This window comes from Microtus ochrogaster, chromosome 7, assembly GCF_000317375.1.
Source record: "Microtus ochrogaster isolate Prairie Vole_2 chromosome 7, MicOch1.0, whole genome shotgun sequence".
NCBI lineage: Eukaryota > Metazoa > Chordata > Mammalia > Rodentia > Cricetidae > Microtus > Microtus ochrogaster.
Genome location: NC_022014.1, coordinates 56,491,193 through 56,510,802, shown reverse-complemented (window position 1 = coordinate 56,510,802; position 19,610 = coordinate 56,491,193). Strand labels below are relative to the sequence as shown.

Below are 19,610 nucleotides of genomic sequence, written 5' to 3'. Positions count from 1 at the left end.
TTGACTAAAGCAAGCATGCTTCGTGGCTGGGGAGCTCGGCAGGGTTTTTTAACGGGAGGGGACACCTGACATCGTCTGGAGATGCTTTCTTCTTGTCACAAAGAGTTTTATTGGGAGATAATAGGTAAAAGTCTTGAACATTGGTAAATAATTTATAATAAGCAGAGCAGCCCCATCCAACAATAGCAACAAAAGCAAACTCGACCTGTCGACAGGACTGCGGGAAAGGAGCACTGGGCTGGATGGGAGCTTTCCATGCCACAACCCTGTTTACTCAAAGGGTTTTATGAAGACAGAAGACAACACAGGTTTCCTAGACTATGGGGAAGCTAGCCGGTGGGCAAACGGCATCTGTAATTCACCCCTGTATCAGGCTTAAGGTCCTGCTTTCACTCTGTCTCCTACAGCATCTTCTCCTCACTGTCTGAACTACCGCCATATCAGTGCATTTCCTTGAAGACTCAATTGAAGACTTCACAGATTGGAAACCAAGGACTCCAGAGATGACCTGCTGGAAGGGGCCAAGGTCACCCAGCAAGCTGCAGGGCCAAAGTGGAACAGAATCCGCCTCAGTCCTGGCCCACATCCCTCAGAAAGACATCATTCCATTTTGCTGTTGCCATGGTAATTATAAATCAATTTTGTCTATCCATTAAAGCGGTTACTCCATAGAATGTTCTCACAAAGCATTGTTGAACTCGCCCTAGTTTTTTCCTCCATGGATGTGAAAGTAATCACATTTTTGTATGTTCTATGATTCTGGCTACATTCACGATTGCCCTTCACCTCCAATGGGATAAATAAGCGAGGTTACATTGTAGATTGGCTGTCATACATCGCTATGAATACCCCCAAACAAAGAAACAGTGTCAGAAGCAAAAGCAATGAGTTGTGTTGACCTTACTAAGGAAAGCAGGGTGACTCTTGTCAATCCTTATCTTACATGTAGCATTTAACTTATCCATTTGTTCTTCCCTATAATTTGAAGAATTTCTCTACCTCAATTTTCTCAAACACTGCCACTCACCAGAAATACCTATGCACCTTACAAAACCAACACCCCAAATGCACCCCAAAATCATTAAATCGAGATCTCAGGGGATGGAGCCCAGGCGTTAGGTCATTTTAAATATCCCTAGGTGATTCCAAAGACTGGCAAGCCTAAGAGTCAGGCTTCAAGACTCATTGCTGTTATTTAATATGATGTGACATCCACAGAGAAAAATGAACTTGTCTAAGGGCAACCAGCTGGTGAACCACAAGCCTGTGGTTAGAAGGGAGGTCTGGCCCTGTCCAAAGCCCACAGAGAATTATGTCACTACCACACAGGAATAGTTTAACCGTGGCCCCCTCTCTGATGTAGGGTTATCTGGTCACAGTTCTGTGAGCCTGAGAAAGGGGAATTCTCTTGAAGGCTACCAGAGATCTGTGGACTTCCTGGGAATCTTAAGAACAGGTCTGGAAACAAGAAGGCAGACACACCCTATCCTTCTGCAAGTGCAAACATGAAATGGACAGCCACTGTCTTCAGTCTTTCTGTCCCATTGGTCAAGATTCCAGTTCCTGGAAAGAAGCTTTCAATCAACCCTGGCATGGGTCAAGAGCTAAGTCTTAGATAAGGAGAGAAGAAGATGTCGCATCACAGAGCCACGACATGGTACCCAGTGAGTGTAAAGGATGAGGTTTCAACTGATACTGGAAAGGCTGCCACCAGGGAAAGTGAATGGATGGAGCCTGGATAGCCAAAACTCAGCACATGTTGACTGCTCCTAGGAGATGCAATGACTTATAAAAGCAGGAAGAGACAGAGAAAAAAAAATCCCAGCAAAATCCAGTTGTCCTTATCACCTAAGCCAGGTGGGAAAGAAGCTTACTCTGCAGAAACAGAACACATGCAAGGTTGCACTGAATGACCTCGAAATCATTTGGAAAATGTTGCTTTGTGCATTTTTTTTCTAAAGTCAAGTTCATTTTCATGTTTAAAAAAAATCAGATTATCTAGACTGAAAGAAAGAAAGAAAAAAGGCAAGATTGGAGCTCCTGAGAGATGGACTAAAAGACGTAGGAAGTTCATGGGCAATCTTTCCTAAAGAGAAGTCCATGACCCTGCCTGGCACAGTAGCCTATGCTTTTCATCCCAGTGCGCCACCCTGGAAGGAGAGGCAGGTGGAGCTCTGTGAATTCAAGGTCAGCCCATTCTACACAGAGAGTTCCAAGGCAGCCAGAAATATGTAGAGAGTCTGTCTTTAAAATGAAATGAACACAGGTACCAGGAACTATCCAGCAAAATTAAACCCAGTTTCCTAACTTGGTCCATTAGCAGGCAGAATTATATACTTTGCCAAATACAATGCAGGGTGGAAAACACACACACATACACACACACACACACACACAAATCAGACACAACAAGTCACGTGTTCCATGTTTCCTTGCAGTGACATAGTTGTAAGGCACAGGAATGTTTGAGAAGTAGACATAAGGCTATCTGAGAAAAAGGTGGTACAACTGGCAGGGACCAGGCATCCTATGGAGACAAGTGGCACCTAGAACCATTAAAATTCAGTCACAGATATGTTACAATAGAGTACTGTATTTGAAAGCTTAACCAGGACCCTGCGCTCCTCTCTAAAGGACTAGTTTAACATCCTGTGAGGACATCATCCCAGGTCCAGGCATCCACAGTCCCCAGTATCCAGGGACTTGACCAATGAGACTATTGGAAGTTAGTGGCATTGGTTGCCCGTTGCATGCATTCTGTGGACAAATCAATACACAAACGAGTTGCCCAGTTATTCAATGTATAGGCTATATGCATTAAGTCCTGAGTATATGTCAGGGATGACCTGGATTCCTAAGAGATCTACGTTACCGATGAGAATCTGTCACCCTAAGAGATGAAAGGGTCTGTCTCTAGCCACACAGAAGTGATGAGACTTGGATCTAGGTTGACATGAACTTGAACACTTGTGCACATGCCATGATGCCACAGATTCAGCAACCAATTGTTAGAATACCGGCTATGCATTTTCCATATGTCAGCCCTAAGTCTTCCAGTAGGCATGACCGTATTCATTCATTATTTATTTGTTTTGAGGAGAAAAACAGGTAATTTGCTGAAGGGCACATTCTGAATTCTGATTGCTTCGCCTCTAAAGCCTGAGGTCTTTTCTACCATACTTGCTGCCCGTGTAAGTTAATTTGATTTTTTTTTTAAAGCAGGTATTAGCTTTGATCTATTTTCACAAGCATCCTACAGAAAAATGCATATTTCCTGCCCCCAAGAAACTTATAATCTAGTTAAGAGATGGGTTCCACAGAACAAACAGTACCAGTAATGAGTATTAATATATGGATGGAAAGGTTTTTAAACATACATGCTATGATTTCTTCCTTGGAGAGAAGGAATCTCCTGGCCCTGCCCATGAATCTAGACTAGTTCCTGTGGCCAAACAACCATAACAGAAATCCCTGAATTCTAGGAGCCGTGGAAGCCTGAATCTGAAATGATGTCCTCAGGTGAGTGTCTGAGTTGTACTTCCCTTCTTGGGATACCACTAGGTAAGAAATGAGCTTGCCCTAAAGACATCATGCCATGTTGTGCTGGAAACTCAGGGCACTCTGGTCCTTAGCTGGAGTCCAGCCTCGGTCATCCCAGTTGAGGAGCAGACCCGAGTTTCCAATGGTCAGCACCATTCTACCCTTCTTGTCCCTTTAAAGATGAGGAAACTGAGGCTCAGGGGAATTGAGTATCACCTTCCAAGCGTCCCCCAGCCATTCCAGAACCTCGAGCTGGAAGCAGAGCTCACAGATGAGCCATCTCCACTGAGGCTCGCAGAGCACAATAAAATGGTTACTGTTCATGTGCTCAATCTCAAGGAGGCCGGTTTCTTAACTGGCTATTTAAGGTCAGCCCTGTCCGCTAAGATGGATATGGGCTATCTCATCTGGACTTCTAACAACACAGTGGAGCGGATCACTGGTAAAGAGCAGGCTCAAAAATGTTTAGCTAGTGAGAGCATTCAGATGAGGGTCACACTAACTCCAGCATCGGGACTCGGAGCCGCTATGCCACAGAGGAGGAAAAATGATGCCTTTGTATAAAAACCTACAAAACCCCTAGCCAATCAGTTTAAAGCAACATCGACTGCTATTTTTGAAACTAAACATCGTTTTCTTTCTTAATTTCAGAAGGCTTACTGTGGAGCTGAGCAAATTATTTGAGCCTTAATCAAGGACCAGCCACTCCCTGAAGCAGCTGTCCTGGCCTCTCTCTCTTGCCTCTAGAAAGTCCCAGGGGTCCATTGGCTATTGGCACAGAGCTAAATCCCAACTCCCAGCCCTCGGATGCAAAGATGCATAGGGCTGGAGGAATCTCTGGAGTACATCCAGCCTACCTCTCTCATCACTTCTGAAGAAGAGGAAACTGAGGCCCGGAGAGGTGAAGGGACTCATCCAAGGTCACACCATGTGTCAGAGGCACGGATAGGTCTCCAGGTTCCCAGGCAAGCATTCCTTCGACTCCACCATTCTGCTGCTGCTAAAAACTGTGCAGATCCACCTCCCTCAGCCCTCCCTCCTCTTGACAAAGCTGCTTTCCCTACACACCACTACACACAGTCACATTTGGCAGGAGGCGCTACCCAGCCCTGCTCTGCTTGTGAAATCTTAGTTTGCAATGGGACCTCTTGGTTCTTTAGAAACACACAATGGAAACTGTAGCACGGTCTCCTTGGAAGATGTTTCTTGTTTTACAGACAGGGAGAGGGCTTCCTGTCTAAATGTGACTCCAATCAGCTCCAGTTGGGAAAGAACCCCGAAGAGACTTAGCTCTTTGCAGCATGCCTAGAATATACTAGAAGGGCACAGGGCAGGGAGAAGCTTGGTGAAATTTTCAGAAAGGATAAAAATGCATGCCTCAGCCTAACCATTGCAGACTGGTCACTGTCTTGTGGTGGAAGTAATGAGCTGGGCTTAGAGGGGCTGGGATGAGTAAGCGCGTCCACGGAGCAACTGCCCTTCCCAGTTTGGATTCCTGCTCCTGGCCTTATTTCCACCATCGTCTTCCTTGACCTTTTCCTCATCTAGGATCTTCCCCTTCTTGAACCTGAGCCAGCCAGAGCTTTGATGCTGATAGCCATACTGTATAACAATCCCACATTTCCACGGGGGCTTCTTCCACTGGTTATGGACCGGTTCCTATTCTCTGGAATAGATGTGGTTCTTCCACTGTCTCCTCGGTTTCCCAGACTGCAAGAGATTTCTTGTGGTTCTGGGTGATCTTGTTTAAGGACCAAATATTGACACGGAAACAGGGAATTGCCTTGTGCTGGCAGATTCCAGTAATAGCCCTGGTGTGCTTCTGTTATCTCCCGAAGACATTTATCCTTTGAGGTGGATTGAGTTTGATAGGGAGAAGGTAGACCAGATGATCCTAAGAGTCTCCCAAAGCTTGAAAATCTCCCATTTCGGGGAAGGAAAGAGGTACTGGAGGAATAGAACCCAGTTCTCTGTCAGAAATTCAGAGCTCATAACCTGGTATCAGATGGGGAAAAGTGCCAGCTTCAAGCAGGAGGAAAGGAGTGGACATTGCTCACAGTTACTGCAAACCAGGATTCATCCATCCCGCTTTGTGAAAACAAAAACTGGGATTTATTTACTTATTTAGAGACAGGGCCTCACTATGTGGCCCAGACTAGCCTGGAACTCAAGGTTGCCCTGCCCCAGTCTCCCAAGTGCTGGGACTCAGGCCTGTGTAGCCACACCTGGTCAATCTTTTATCCTTAAAGGACTGGTAAGCACTCATGAGACCTGCCCTCGGACACAAGCCTAGTGCTCAAGGAGGGACTCCATAAAGAAACTGTCTTCATGCAGGTTCTCAGCTCCTGTTTCCCTTATGCCCTGCTTTTCCCCGTAGTCTATCTAGCTCCTAACCAACCTGTCCAAAGAACCCATTCCAGTCCAAAGCCCACTCTCCTGCCCTCCCCAGGAAAATGTCCCATTGCTTAGGAGAAATCACGTAAAGGGGGGGGGGGGGGCGTCACCTTGAAACAGTGTCCAGTGGTTTAGCTCCATGTGGGGAAGGCGGCTGTATCTGCTCACGACCTCAAATGGGATTACACTGTGTGTCAGTGTTTATGGAAATACCTCTCAAATAAGGTCAGTGTTCTATGCAGTTCGTGCTAATAAAATGCACAACCTGCCGTTAGTATTCAGGCATCTGTACTGGCCTGCCCTTGGGGTCCTGACAGGAGCCATCCTCAGCTGCAGCCACTAAGAGCACCCCCGTGCACACTTGGTATGTTCCCTTTTTAAAGGTGGGCGTTGCCACCTCCCATCTCTTCCACCCTTTCCCTCCCCATCTCTTTTTTCTTCGGCCACTCCTGTCCCCAAGGACCCATCTCTGCCCCCTTCTCTGCCCCTTTTCTCTCCTTTTCCAATAGCCTCCTATGTGGGCCTTGTTGCAGGGTGTGACTTCTCTTCGCTGTGTTTTTTAAATTACAACATCTGCACTGTTTGCCAACTAACCACAGAGACGATCTTCGGTACTTTACTGGGTAGGATTGTTTTCAGATTTAATATTTTCCCCATAACCCTATTTTAATTCCACTCGTACTTTTTTAAAAATAATGCGTGGGGTTCTCTACATCTCATATATACTAACAGAGACTAGTGGGACTTGCTGTGTTCACCAGTGATTCTGGAAGACTTACTGCAACATCCTTCAATGATCCTGTACCTCTCCCATCCCGGTTCACCCACCTAAACTAGCATGGAGCCTTATTTTCCTACTATTTTAAAGTGCCCTGAGAGAATGGTTCAGTTACTTTAGGCATTTTGATAGGAGCCATATAGATCACCCTTCACCTGGCTTTACCCTTCGTGTTCATCACTGTTTCAGTATGAAGTGTTCCACAAAGGGTTTGTAACTTAGGGCTTTGGCTGCAGCTAGCATTGCTATTCTGGTAGGGTCTGGAAACTTCAGGAGGTGAGTCTCAGCTGGGATGAAGGAAGTAGGTCACTAAGGTCCAGTCTGCACAGGGAATATCATCCCTGGTGCCTTCCTCTCTTCCTGTTCATAATCAGACGAACAGCCTCCTCTCTGACATGTTCTTATTACCATGTTCTTCCTCAGCACAAGATCAGAAATACCAAGATAAACGGAACTCTCTGGAACTATGCACCAATGTCAGGCATCTGGTAATGGGGGTGAGAAGAACCTGTCTGATCCCATCATCTTGAACACCGCCACTTAGATATCACAGGTTAAGGCTGAGAGTTCTCCACACTCATGCAGGGGAGTTGCTGTGGGAGCGAGACTATTTGCATTTGTAAAAGATGTCTTTGATTAAGTGGAAAAGAATCTGGAACTGAGTTGGAAGACACTGGGGACTCCAAGGAAGGTTTTTAAGTTTTCTGAGTTTCCTCACCTAAAGAGCAAAGCTTCTAAAGTAGACCCCATCACCCTCCAGATACCAGGATGCCCTGGTTCAATGCACAGGACTGAATGGAAGGGACTTCTGCAGCAATCTGGTCTCATTGAGACCTTACGTTGGCTCCATCAGATAAGCCCTCTCCCTACCATTCCTCAAGCGACAGATGAGGTGACAGAGATGCAGAAAGGTGCATCTGCAGGTAGATATCGAAGCAAACTGCAATCCGATCTAGATCTTTCTACTGACTTAGTGTTACATCTAAACGGTACTCCCTGCTAGTTTCTCATTAGCATCACTCAGAAAAAACCTCTATGTGGAATGGTTTCTACCCATATCACAGAAATGGGCAGAAGAGGAACACACACACACACACGTAATCAGAGTATTAGATAGTCTAGAAACTTTTCCAATAAATCTTCCGAGGACAGCTCTCCACAGAAACCATCACTGACATGATTCTCAATGACAGATTATTCTGCTCCATTCCCTGCTTAGAGTGAGGGGGCTCAGGAAAATATCCTAATAATGCATCACTTACAGAGCTCAGCTCTGCAGCACCCTTACCCACGGCTGTGGCATGATCAAGGCCTGCAGATAGCTAGGAAGATGAAGTGTGAGGTTCTTTCCAGAACAAAGCCATGAGTTCACTGCAAACCTTCAGACTCTAGCGAAGGCTAAAATCACAAAGATGCTCCCGAAACCTATTCTCAGGACCTGGATCTCCAGAGGCAGCAGTCCAAAAGCTACCACAAGTAGGGAGCAATGTGTGTGTGTGGGGGGGGGGGGAATCAAAGGCAGGAAGCCAAGCTTAAGCCAAGATTCAGGCAGGACCAGGAGTGGGTCAGGGAAGCCTTTATGGTCAAGACATAGACCATGCCATGCCCATCTGGCCTGACCTCCATGCCCTAGACACAGTAAAGGCATACACTCATTCTAGAGGTCAGGGGAGCATGGAGTAGATACATCTGGTAGCCGACGGGAGCTCAGAAGCTGAAAAGTTTTAATGGGAGACAAAGTGGGTGGTTAAACGTGTTGGCAGACTTTCAGGACCCATAAGACACACTGCTGCCAAAGTGCAGGATGAACCAAGAGTCAGCAACCCGGGATGATGTTTCAGATGAGAGACGAGGAGCCTGAGCCTGCATAAACAGGGACGAGGCTTACACAGACGAAATCACTTTCTATTCCAGCCAAGAGGTGCCTCACGTCCATGCTGTTCTGGCGGGATCTGCTATCAACAGGCAGCCCAGGAAACACAGCCAGAAGAAGGTAAGTAGCAGGCTAGCGAGACAGATCAGTGGGTAAAGACCCTGGCTGCCTGGTTCAGAAACCCAAGTTCAATTCTCGGAATCCACACACTGTAAGGAGAGAACTGACTCCCCCAAGTTTCTTCACACACACACACACACACACACACACACACACACACACACACACACACACACACAAATAAATAAATAAATGCAATTTTTTTTAAAAGGAAGTGGCAAATGTAATTAGGAAGAAATACAAACTCTGCTAAAATCTGAATACATAATTGAGCATGAAAACAAAAGTCAACAAGGTTCTTCAGACTCTTCTTGGAGTTTTATGTCTCTGCTGTCATGCAGATAAGTTTGAGTACATTCTCCAAAGGTTCCTGGGTCAGAAGTTCATTTCAGAGCATGGTAATACTGGGATGGAATGGGCTGGGATGGGATAGACTTTTTAAGGTGGTGGGTCACAGTACGTGTCAGTTAGGTCTCAGGGTACTGTCTTTGAAGGAGATTAATGTAGCTCTCATGGAATCTCGTTAGTTCCCATGAAAATGAACTTTCATAAGAAAGCAATCGTGATCACTCCGTGGTTTGCTTTCTGGCTTCGCCATGTGGTCACTCCCTTTTACACACATCCGTAATCATACTGTCACTGACCACAGTGTGACCCAGCCTACTGGGCCCTCACCGTAGCCAGAAGTGTGCTTTTTTAACTTTGAGTTTCTAGAGCCATGAGCTAAATTCATATCTTTTCTCTATATATCACTGGCCTCATCTCTATGCTACAGCGACGGAAAAATGGAATCCAAACTTTTTTTTATAGTCTTAAACTGTCTTCCTCACTCTCTGGGGATTTTATAGTTGTATTGACAAATACTATATTGATATCTTTCCTAAGATTTGATTGATAGCTTCTAGGCTAAGATCCCCAATACATAGGAAAAAAAAACCCAGGAAGAACCCACACATTCTGAAGTGGGCTCAGGCCATCAACTGGGAACCTCTGTGACTCTGTACCACTCTCCCTTTCTACGCAAGGAAACCCTATTTATCTTTCAAGCTGTGATTCAAATGTCGCATTCTTCCCGAAACTACACATGATGGCTCTTTCCCACAAGACTTCCAAGTCATACATATCATGCATCAAAACGTGTTCAGTGAGTCAAGTCTGATACTGTTGTTGCCACCATTGCCACCTCCTCCCTTCTTCCTCCTCCTCCTCTGCTACCTCCTCATTGCCTTCCTCTGAGTTATTTTTTTCAAAAGCAAGTAAAGAAATACAGGGAACTTTCAGGGTTGGGGAAGAAACAGCATGGCCACTGGTTACCCTGCAGTCCCTGACCAGCACACCTCTCTTGATCGTAACTGGGGATATTGCTCCCAAACATATTCTCATCTGTGAAGTGGGGGAGTACCTCTTCATCCCTGGGGTAATTATTAGAATGGTAAGTTAGTTCATGCAAGTCAAGTGCGAGGCCAGGGCTCAATGGCAGCTCTTGTTCTGAGGGTGTCTATTGTCACTTACTGAGTTCTTGATCTCTCCTCCATCCTATCTATCCTAAGAACTACACAGGTGAACGTCCCCATGTCAAAGGGCAGGCAAGACTGAACAGTGAAATCGCTGTGTTTAAAAAGCTGAAGCAAACTGAGCTTTGCTATTGGTAAAAGGGATTGAGTCCTCAGGCCAACATATTTACCAGGAGAAGCCAGCACAGATGCCCATGGGCATGCACGTGTAAGTGCGTACATGCATACACCCCTCACGTCCCATGCTTGTAGGGGTTCTGGTACCAGTCTAAAAAAAGGAGGATAAGGATAAAGTCATGGCAGACAGTCTCTTGAGAAACCAGGAGAGCTACGGCTCTTATATATGACTTTGCTAAAAGTAATACCTACTGGAAAGCTGGTTCCTAGTTGGTATGTGGCACTATTTTGACAGATTCTAGAAGCTTTAATAGGTGGTACCCAGCTGAAAGAAAATCACTGGAGCTGTATCTTCCTCTGGCCCTTCCTGTATCACCTCTCTCTGCTTGCTGTCCACCACGACGTAAGAGGCTCCACTATGCCTTCCCTGCATGAAGTTCTGAGTCCTCTGAGACCAGGAGCCAAGTTAATCTTACCTCCTAAAGTCAAACTCCTCGGGTACTAGGTCACAGTGACAATAAGTCTACTTCACAAATTTAGAGAAAAATCAGCAAATCAATAAAGCATTAGTTAGAAATTATTTTAGGGTAATAAAACCTCAATTTTAATGGGGGTAGGGTTTTTGTTTTTACTGTGTTTTTGTTTGGTTGGTTTTTGTTTTTGTTTTGAGGCAGGGTCTTGTGAAGGCCAAACTGGTCTGGAACTTACTTTGTAAGAAAGACTGGTTTTGAACTTGTTAGATTTCTGAGGCTGGCCTTGAACTCACAATTCTCCTGCCTCAAAGTGCTGGAATTAAAAGTGCAGGCTACCACGCCATGCAGACCTCAGTGTTTTTATCCACCTTAGACAGAAAGAACAGGCCATGCATGTGATCCTACAACCTAGACACTTTCCAAAGGGCCGGAGAGTGGGCTCGAAGATTAAGAGCACACACACTGCTCTTGTAGAGAGGACGTGGGTTTGATTCCCAACATTCACATAAAATGGCTTATAATCACTCCCAAATCTAGCTCCAGCGGATCAGGTGCCCTCTTCTGGACTCCAAGGGCACCTGAACTTACAAGCACATAGAATCAATCCGTTAAGAGGCTTGCAGAAACTAATGTGTCCGCTGACTCTAAAGACAAGTCAGACCCATAGGCATGCTTACTGAAATTTCCGAAAAGAGTAGGCGAGGAGAGGGTAACCCAAGTGGCTGATCTGCAAAAGAGTAGCTCAAAATAGAAATTTTGTTCCTGAAAAACCTAATGAAATGAAATCATTTGCCAGAATTTAATTAGGATAATGCACAGTGTTGCTCTTAGATATCTAAAAACTAACTGAAAGGCTGAACATGAAAATGCCTGCCTATGGTCCCAGCACTTGGGAAGCGGAGGCAGGAGGATTTTGAGTTTTAGTCTACCTTGAGCTACGTGGTGAAAAGCAAGGGTTGGGGGATGGCTACTCAAATCTAGGCAGCTAATAGTAAGAAAGCATCAGGGAAGGCTGGGGAGCTATTAAGGAGGCAGCAATAAGCCCAATCAAAATAAGCCATCCAGGGCTTAACTGCACTAAAAACTGGGGGACTGCTGGGTTCTCTGCAAATAAAAGGATCTGAGTTCAGGTCCCCAGCACTCACATAAAAAGTCCATTGTGGCAGTGTGTGCCTGTGACCCCAGCCTGCAGGGAAGGAGGACACAAGAGAAACCTTGGGGTTTGGTGGCCAGCCAATACAGCCCCGTAAGTGAGCTACAGGTTCAGTACGAGATCCTGCTTCATCAAAAAAGAAAAGCACCCTCTGGAAGGAACTGCTATCCACTCCTGGCCTCCACAAGCACTATGGGCACATATACATACACATACACTCCCACAAACTCAAATGCATTGGCAGAATGGGGCATGGTGGCTCCTGCTTGGAATCCCGCAATTCTGACGATGGTGGCAGAAGGATTGTGAATTCAAGGCCAGCGGGAACACTGTCGAAAGCAAACAAAAGAACCACCGATGGAAGTCAATTCAAATAATAATCGGAATGCCAAAAGTCTTCCCCAAACTGAAATCCAAAATACAGAATGCTCCAAAATCCAAAACTTTCTAAGTACAGGCATGATCCAATCCCATAACTAAAAAATTCCAACCATAGACTTTATGAGCAAACGCACTGTTTCAAGTGGCCTTCAAGATCCATGTACAATGCGTACAAAAGACACAAATGTACTTTGTGGTTTTATCTGAGTCCCATCTCTAAGACAGTCTTCTCTCTCTCTCTCCCTCTCCCTCCCTCCCCATCTCTGTTTCTCCCTCTCTCTCCTCTCTCAATATATATGCAAATACCCTAAAACCTGAAAAACTTCAAAAATCAGAACCACTTCTGATCCCAAGCATTTTGTTTTATTTATTTATTTATTAAAGATTTCTGTCTCTTCCCCGCCACCATCTCCCATTTCCCTTCCCCTCCCCGAATCAAGTCCCCCTCCCTCATCAGCCCAAAGAGCAATCAGGGTTCCCTGCCCTGTGGGAAGTCCAAGGACCACCCACCTCCATCCAGGTCTAGTAAGGTGAGCATCCAAACTGCCTAGGCTCCCACAAAGCCAGTACGTGCAGTAGGATCAAAAACCCATTGCCATGGTTCTTGAGTTCTCAGTAGTCGTCATTGTCCGCCATGTTCAGCGAGTCCGGTTTTATCCCAGGCTTTTTCAGACCCAGGCCAGCTGGCCTTGGTGAGTTCCCGACAGAACACCCCCATTGTCTCAGTGTGTGGGTGCACCACTCGCAGTCCTGAGTTCCTTGTTCGTGCTCCCCCTCCTTCTGTTCCTGATTTGGACCTTGAGATTGATCCCAAGCATTTTGAAAGAGGGTGGCTCAACCTATACAGTCAAAGAAAATCCCCAGAGGTTGAGAGCTGGGAGTGGGGGCAGGGCCTGCGCCAAAGCCGCAACACATCCAAAGGTTTATGGAAAGAAACAGAAGCCCAAGCAACTGGGGAGAGACACAACAGCAATTCGAAGTGTGAAGACCTGTCGTTCAGACAAAGGATGTCCCCTGCCTCTGTGTAAGGACAGCCTGACAGTCTGTGTGGGCTTCGCTCGACCCCACGTGAAGAGAAAGGTCCTGCTTGGACTAGTTCAGGGAAAACTGAGTTCCTCATCACAGGATGTAGAGAGCCAGGGACGTGGGTTGGTTTTCCCTTGTGCAATGCTGGTGGAGGACATAGTGGGAACTTGAACAGGGAACCCCTGGCAACCCTGCCAATCATCACTTTTCCAGAGCAGGCGTCTAGCAAGCATTCTCAGGAAGGAGTAGAGTCCACAAGAATTACAGAAATAATGTCAGGAATGTCATGATGGGTGGTCCATATCCCAGGATGTGTCTGTGAGTGCCCTACTCCAGGATGTGTGTGTGAGTTAACCCAGTACTCCCAGCGCCTTATAAAGAAAGGGGGTTCTAAAGCAGGGCCTGGTGGTCTATGAACTGAATCCCAGCATGCAGGAGGCAGAGGCAGGAGGATCTCTGTGAGCTGGAGGCCAGTCTGGTCTACATAATGAGTTCCAGACCAGCCAGAGCTACACACTGAGACCCTATCTCAACAAAAAGGAATAACAATCCCATTACAACCCAGAAGATGGGTGTCATCAGTGTCTTCACACTTCGAATTGCTGTTGTGTCTCTCCCCAGTTGCTTGGGCTTCTGTTTCTTTCCATAAACCTTTGGATGTGTTGCGGCTTTGGCGCAGGCCCTGCCCCCACTCCCAGCTCTCAACCTCTGGGGATTTTCTTTGACTGTATAGGTTGAGCCACCCTCTTTCAAAATGCTTGGGATCAATCTCAAGGTCCAAATCAGGAGCAGAAGGAGAGAGAGCACGAGCAAGGAACTCGTTTTGCCTGGCTCTGGAGTTCACATCTTTACCTATAAGCTTTTCCCACCTCCCATCTGTTCACTATTGAGGATTCTCAATCACACCCCTTGACCAATTTCCTCCTGGGGACCACCGTATCAAACACAGAAAATGTCACACGATGGGGGAGACTTACAGCCTCCTGGTGGCCTGGCAGCCAGCAGCAACCGTTACAAAAGACAGTCCTGGTCTGTAGGACACGGAGAAGAAGCATCCTGCCATGAGCCTCTCCCTGAGCAAGGCAGAATTCCACAGTGGATCGAGGAGAAAGCCTTAGAAATGGGCCCAGGGCACCCACAGGGCACCGATGCACCCTTCCCTTGCATCATCGATGTGAGATTCTTTCCTAGTTTTTCTTTTTCTGAGCATTTCTTTAGAGGAAAAAAAAGCACAGTTAAAACCATCTTACAGAGTGAGAGTGCCACGTGCTAGTAAATACAGCTGTTTCGTGGAAAAGCAGTATGGGAGGCAGACACCAGGAACCGGTAAAAGGGTGTTTAGAGAAAGACGGACGGACACTGAACACCCAAAGTCTGGACCACGAATTCCTCATGAGGCTCTAGCCTACCTCTCCTCTAAATAAAGAAATAAAATACATTCTCTATTTAAAGAGAACACAAAGCAGTTTATCAATGAAAAAGATAAAAAACTGTTTCAACCGTAATCCCTTCTGCATGGAACAAAGGCCAACCTGGGTTCAGCTGCTGGGGAAGGACGGAGAGACAGAAGTAGAGAGGAGACCAAGCAAGAGTGTATTAGGCATAACCCACAGCCCATGTGCAGGCAATGAGCCTGCCTCCACAGGGCTTAGTGTTGGAACAAAATTTAGAGTGAGCATCTTAAGCCATCCAGCTGGACAGAGACTGAGATGAGCAAAAGGAGACACAGCCATAGCCTGACTGTTACAAGACTGTGGAGGCCTCCTATGTGCCAGGTACTGCATAGCACTTCCTAGACACAATCAACTTAATCCTTCCGAAAGGGAATGGGTATTATGCATACTTTACAGCCGGATAAATTGCAGTTGGGTAAATAATCACAGCCACAATGATGAGTGAACAATATGGAAGGCACCATGCAGAGCGCAGCGTGCGGATTGCCTTGGGCTGTGTTCACATCCCCAAGTGACTATAATCTTTGTGTTGCAGGTGTGAGAATGAGGTACAAAAGGGATTAAAGAGACTGCAGTCCAGAGCAGCAGGGCAGCGGCAGAGGTGCAATGGCAAGCAGCATGCCACAGAACAGGACTCCAAACCTAAGCTTCCAGTCCAAAGCTGCCAGAGCCCATGCCCAAAACGCTGTGTGGAGGGTCTAAATCCTTGCCTTCCTGGCCACCAATTTAGGCAAAAGATTCCACTGTCCCCACCCACCCTTTTCACTTTCCTGGGTGTGGTGGGGATGGAGGGTGTGAACTCAGACCATAGACAGAACAACAGAGAAACAAAATAACAGTGAAAATGGGGGTCAGAATAGAAAACCCAGAGGACTGGCAGAAACAAAACTTAATAATGACCCTACAAATACACATCAATTAATGCCAGAAGAGCAGCAATCAAAAACCACAGAGAGCTCAGGATGCCACTGATGAGTTCCTGATTAGAAAGTCCTGTGGCAGAAGTAGTCAGGCTCCCTGGCTCATTCCACTGGCATGTGCACAGTAGGAGTGTTGCGATGTTGCTAAGCAACGCCTGGCAACCAGACTTCAGAGTGGATCATGCAGTCAGAGTCTTGCGGGGGGGGGGGGGCAACTCTACAAGGCAGTAATTCTAGTTCATGAAATTCAAATTTTAGATAGCAGTATCTCATGTAATAGATTACTAGGAGGTAGCCCTTGGGCTCCCATCAAAATGCAAATCTGTAATAGCTCATCTTGCCCTTGTGTTTTTGAGGTTCGTGAGCTTTTTATTCAACATATAGTTGTTAGAAACTTCTTAAGTGCTAGGCACCAGCCTAGGTACAGAAGAGGATTGTGGCAGCTCACAGGTGAACTGTGTATTACATAAGGAAACCACAAAGACTACACCAGAATCCTACTGTTAAGAGGTACAGCAATCCACAAAGTGGTACGGCACCCTGGAGGGAAGGTGCCCTCCCTAAATCTATAGGCTACCCAGGAGAGCCCTGTGCCTCTCTGAAAGGCCACATCACCATGGTTGGTCCAAAGAGGCCACAGAACTTGACAGACTGTCCCTGGTCCTCTGAGCTGGCCCTGAGGGCTGGGAGTACCAGAATGCAGGGTTTGGCTGTTGAGCATCTTGGAAAGTCTCCCACTTGACCTCTGGACCTCTGTGGTCAAGTGGGGGAAAGCCTACGACACGGTGTCGGTTTTTATTGGACCCAACCACCGGCAAAGCTTGCTGTCATCTGGAGTGATGGAGAAAATTAAGTTACCACATTCTCACGTTTCAGACTCTGGCCAGCTCTCCTTCGCAAACAGGAAATGTTTATTTAAATACAGCAGTCTCCAGCATGTTCTGGAGCCGAGTGGAAGAAGCAAAGATGCCCCCACTCTTGCTCCTATTGCCACCACCCAGCTGTGGGTGAGAGGTGGGCCTAGGCCTGCCTCGGGGCAGGACCGGGAGAAGGGGCCCCACATGAGGGTTCATTTTCATGCAGGCTGAGGCTGTGGTTGGAGAAGAATTACATCTGTGGGTTCCTTTTGTACTCAGAAGGGCAAAGGCAACATCTGTTTACCCCGCACTCCCTGGTAAATGTTTTGTCTCAAGCACCGCCATTGACTTCCTCTCCTCCCAGGGCCGCTGTCTTTGCTGCTTGGATAATAAATGACACCGAATTCTCCCCTCCGTTTATTTAGCTTACTTGTGGGTGTTACCTCCTCCTCTAGGAGGGGGAAAACTGTCAGTAGTTTATAAAAGACAGAGGGTTTCCTTTTCTGTGGGATGCGTTGACATTATGAGGGAGAACTTGGAACACAGACAACCCCCCAACTCTGATAGCGACTTAATGATCAACAATTCAGACCCCATTCCTAGCCTGAAGTCAAGTCCAAATGGGGACCACTACATCCTTCTCACTTGGACTATCCTTAATGTCATATGACTAGGTGAAACTCTCTCTCTCCCTCTCTCTTTCTCTCTCCTTCACAAGAGGCTTTCTGGAGGAAAGTACTGCTTCTTTGTTTTAAAACACAATTTCACCATTTGGGAGAATGGCTCTGCTGATAAAAATCAGTGTGCCATGACAGAAGGACCCCCAGGGGACTTAAAGGGGTCTTCAAGAAAGGTTCCCACTTCAGACTCTAGCCCACATTCTTTAAGCTGAAGTTTTAGGTTTCTTCTCTGTATCCAATGACTTTATGGACAGGGACAGGAATGCTATAGAAGCTTCAAGCAATGTTTATTTAGAGAGAGAGAGAGAGAGAGAGAGAGAGAGAGAGAGAGAGAGAGAGAGAGAGAATGTGTGTGTGTGTGACAAATTTGAAATCCTTAGCAATGGCTGCATCCAAGTCCTAGAGCCAGGATGTACGGTATGAAGGGTTGCTGGTGAGCTGCCCTTGAACCTGAAGTGGCCCAGTCCTGCTTACTCTAAAAGGCCATCTCCCGTCTTAGAGAGGAGATATGAGGTCACCAGAGGCAGCTCTGTCATATCCATACACTTAAAGCCAAAACCTTACCAGTGACCAAAGCTGCGCCAGATAACCACAGACACGTCAAAGTGGCACCTCTTCTGCCCATGCCTGGTGGTGACCATGACTACAGTAAGGACACCTGTGGGAATGCCCTTCATTGAGGTCTTTATCGATTGCCTCCAGCTGTAGGGCACATGAGACGTTCTAAGTCACCAGGGTCTCTGGGGGAAGTGACTGGTGGCACACGGACTAGTTTTTTGAAAACTTCTGACTAGCCAGAAGAGAGAGAGGCCCACTGCCCTGATCTTCCCAAACCGACAACATGATCCTGACTATGGGAGGTAGTTTCATGACCCCCAAGAAAGAGAGCTGATGCTAGAGAAAAAATAAAACGATGGCAGTCTATACCAAAAGCAGAGGCAACTGGGTCCGATCCTGAGACGCAGCCCAGATAGACCCTCCCCTCCCAGCACTGTCTGTCTAGAGATCTGGCCCAAACTGACTGGTTCCAAAGAGTGCCGAGTGGTGAAAGACCTGGGCTTAGAAGCCTGGCAGGCAGCGATTCAAACACTTAACTGCTTACATGACCGAGAATACATGACAAGATGGAACAAGGCAGAGTAACTAGCTTTGCTTATGTAGGGAATTGGACTGCTGGGGAGCTTCAAAGCGGTACCAGGTATACACAAAATGCCACAGGGGAAGCACCCACGAAACATTTGCACAGCTTCCGTCTCACTAACTCATCTGTACCACTCACGCGAGGAGGGGAACCTTAGTTAATACATACCTAAAAATACCATTGAAATGAGATTTTTCACTACTACCTGAATGAAAGTGCGGAGCCTGGATTCCGGCCCTTTTTCCTCTCACTTATATTTGCTGTTTTCTTGGGCAGGTTAGTTTGCACTTCTCATCCTAATTTCCTGATGTTAATGAAGAAGCAGGCCCAGCCCTCCAGGATTCTACAGTTCAAGCAACAGAACAATCACCGCACTTTGAAAACAACAAACAAAAGAAAACATAAGGAAGGCGTTTCTAAGAAGTCTCTGCCTAGACAGCTACAAAGAGGAAAGGGAAGACAGGAGGTGAGGTGAGAAGGGGTGGGTGGCCAGGGAATTCGGCTCCTTCCGCACTTCTCTTGACCTGAAGAAGGAAGGACTGAGGGAGACCCGTGTGCCTATCCCCAAAACAGGTTGGAAAGAGAGCAACTGGACAGTGCACTGGCTGGAATTCTGACTAACGCACCCACTCCTAGGCTCCAGCTCCCTTCAACCAGGGCTCCCTGCTCCCTCACCCAGCCCCCAACTGTGAACTAAACGGAGCCCACCCCCGAAGTCCAAACTTTGAATTTGGTCTTGAGGATCAAAATGATAAATCTTCCCAAAACGCTGACATAAGAAAAGTAAATATTTGGTTGCACAATTGGGGTTAAAACGAGGGTCAATCCACCCCACTCTCCAAGAGCCTCTCCGCTAGCTGCCAACCCCAGGATCCGAGGCTGAGTGCGGTTTGTAAGATTATAGCGCTAGGTCTCATTTAAAGGGCTGTCAGCGTTTCCATTCTCCGGCCCGTTTGGGGAGGCATTTATAACCCAGCCATAAAAAATTCACCCGGGCTGCAACTTGGCATCTCCAAAGCTGCGCTTTAGGCAGGGAGGGTGTTGAGAGCACCCACTCAGAACTCGTCCGGTTCTTCAGAAGTTAAGACCTTCACGTACACTCTCAACTTTCCTTGCAAGGACAGCCACACCGCAGCTGGCTCATTCTGATCTCCAAGCGGGTCACGGCTTCTTTTTTTTTTGGGGGGGG

The 19,610-nt window shown here is 46.8% G+C and overlaps 1 protein-coding gene across 1 annotated transcript in view; it reads right to left on the bottom strand.

Annotated features, from left to right (window-relative positions):
• Slit3 (slit guidance ligand 3) overlaps positions 1–19,610 on the bottom strand; it is a 597,086-nt gene that overhangs the window by 576,410 nt on the left and 1,066 nt on the right. The gene's annotated exons all lie outside the window — the stretch shown is intronic.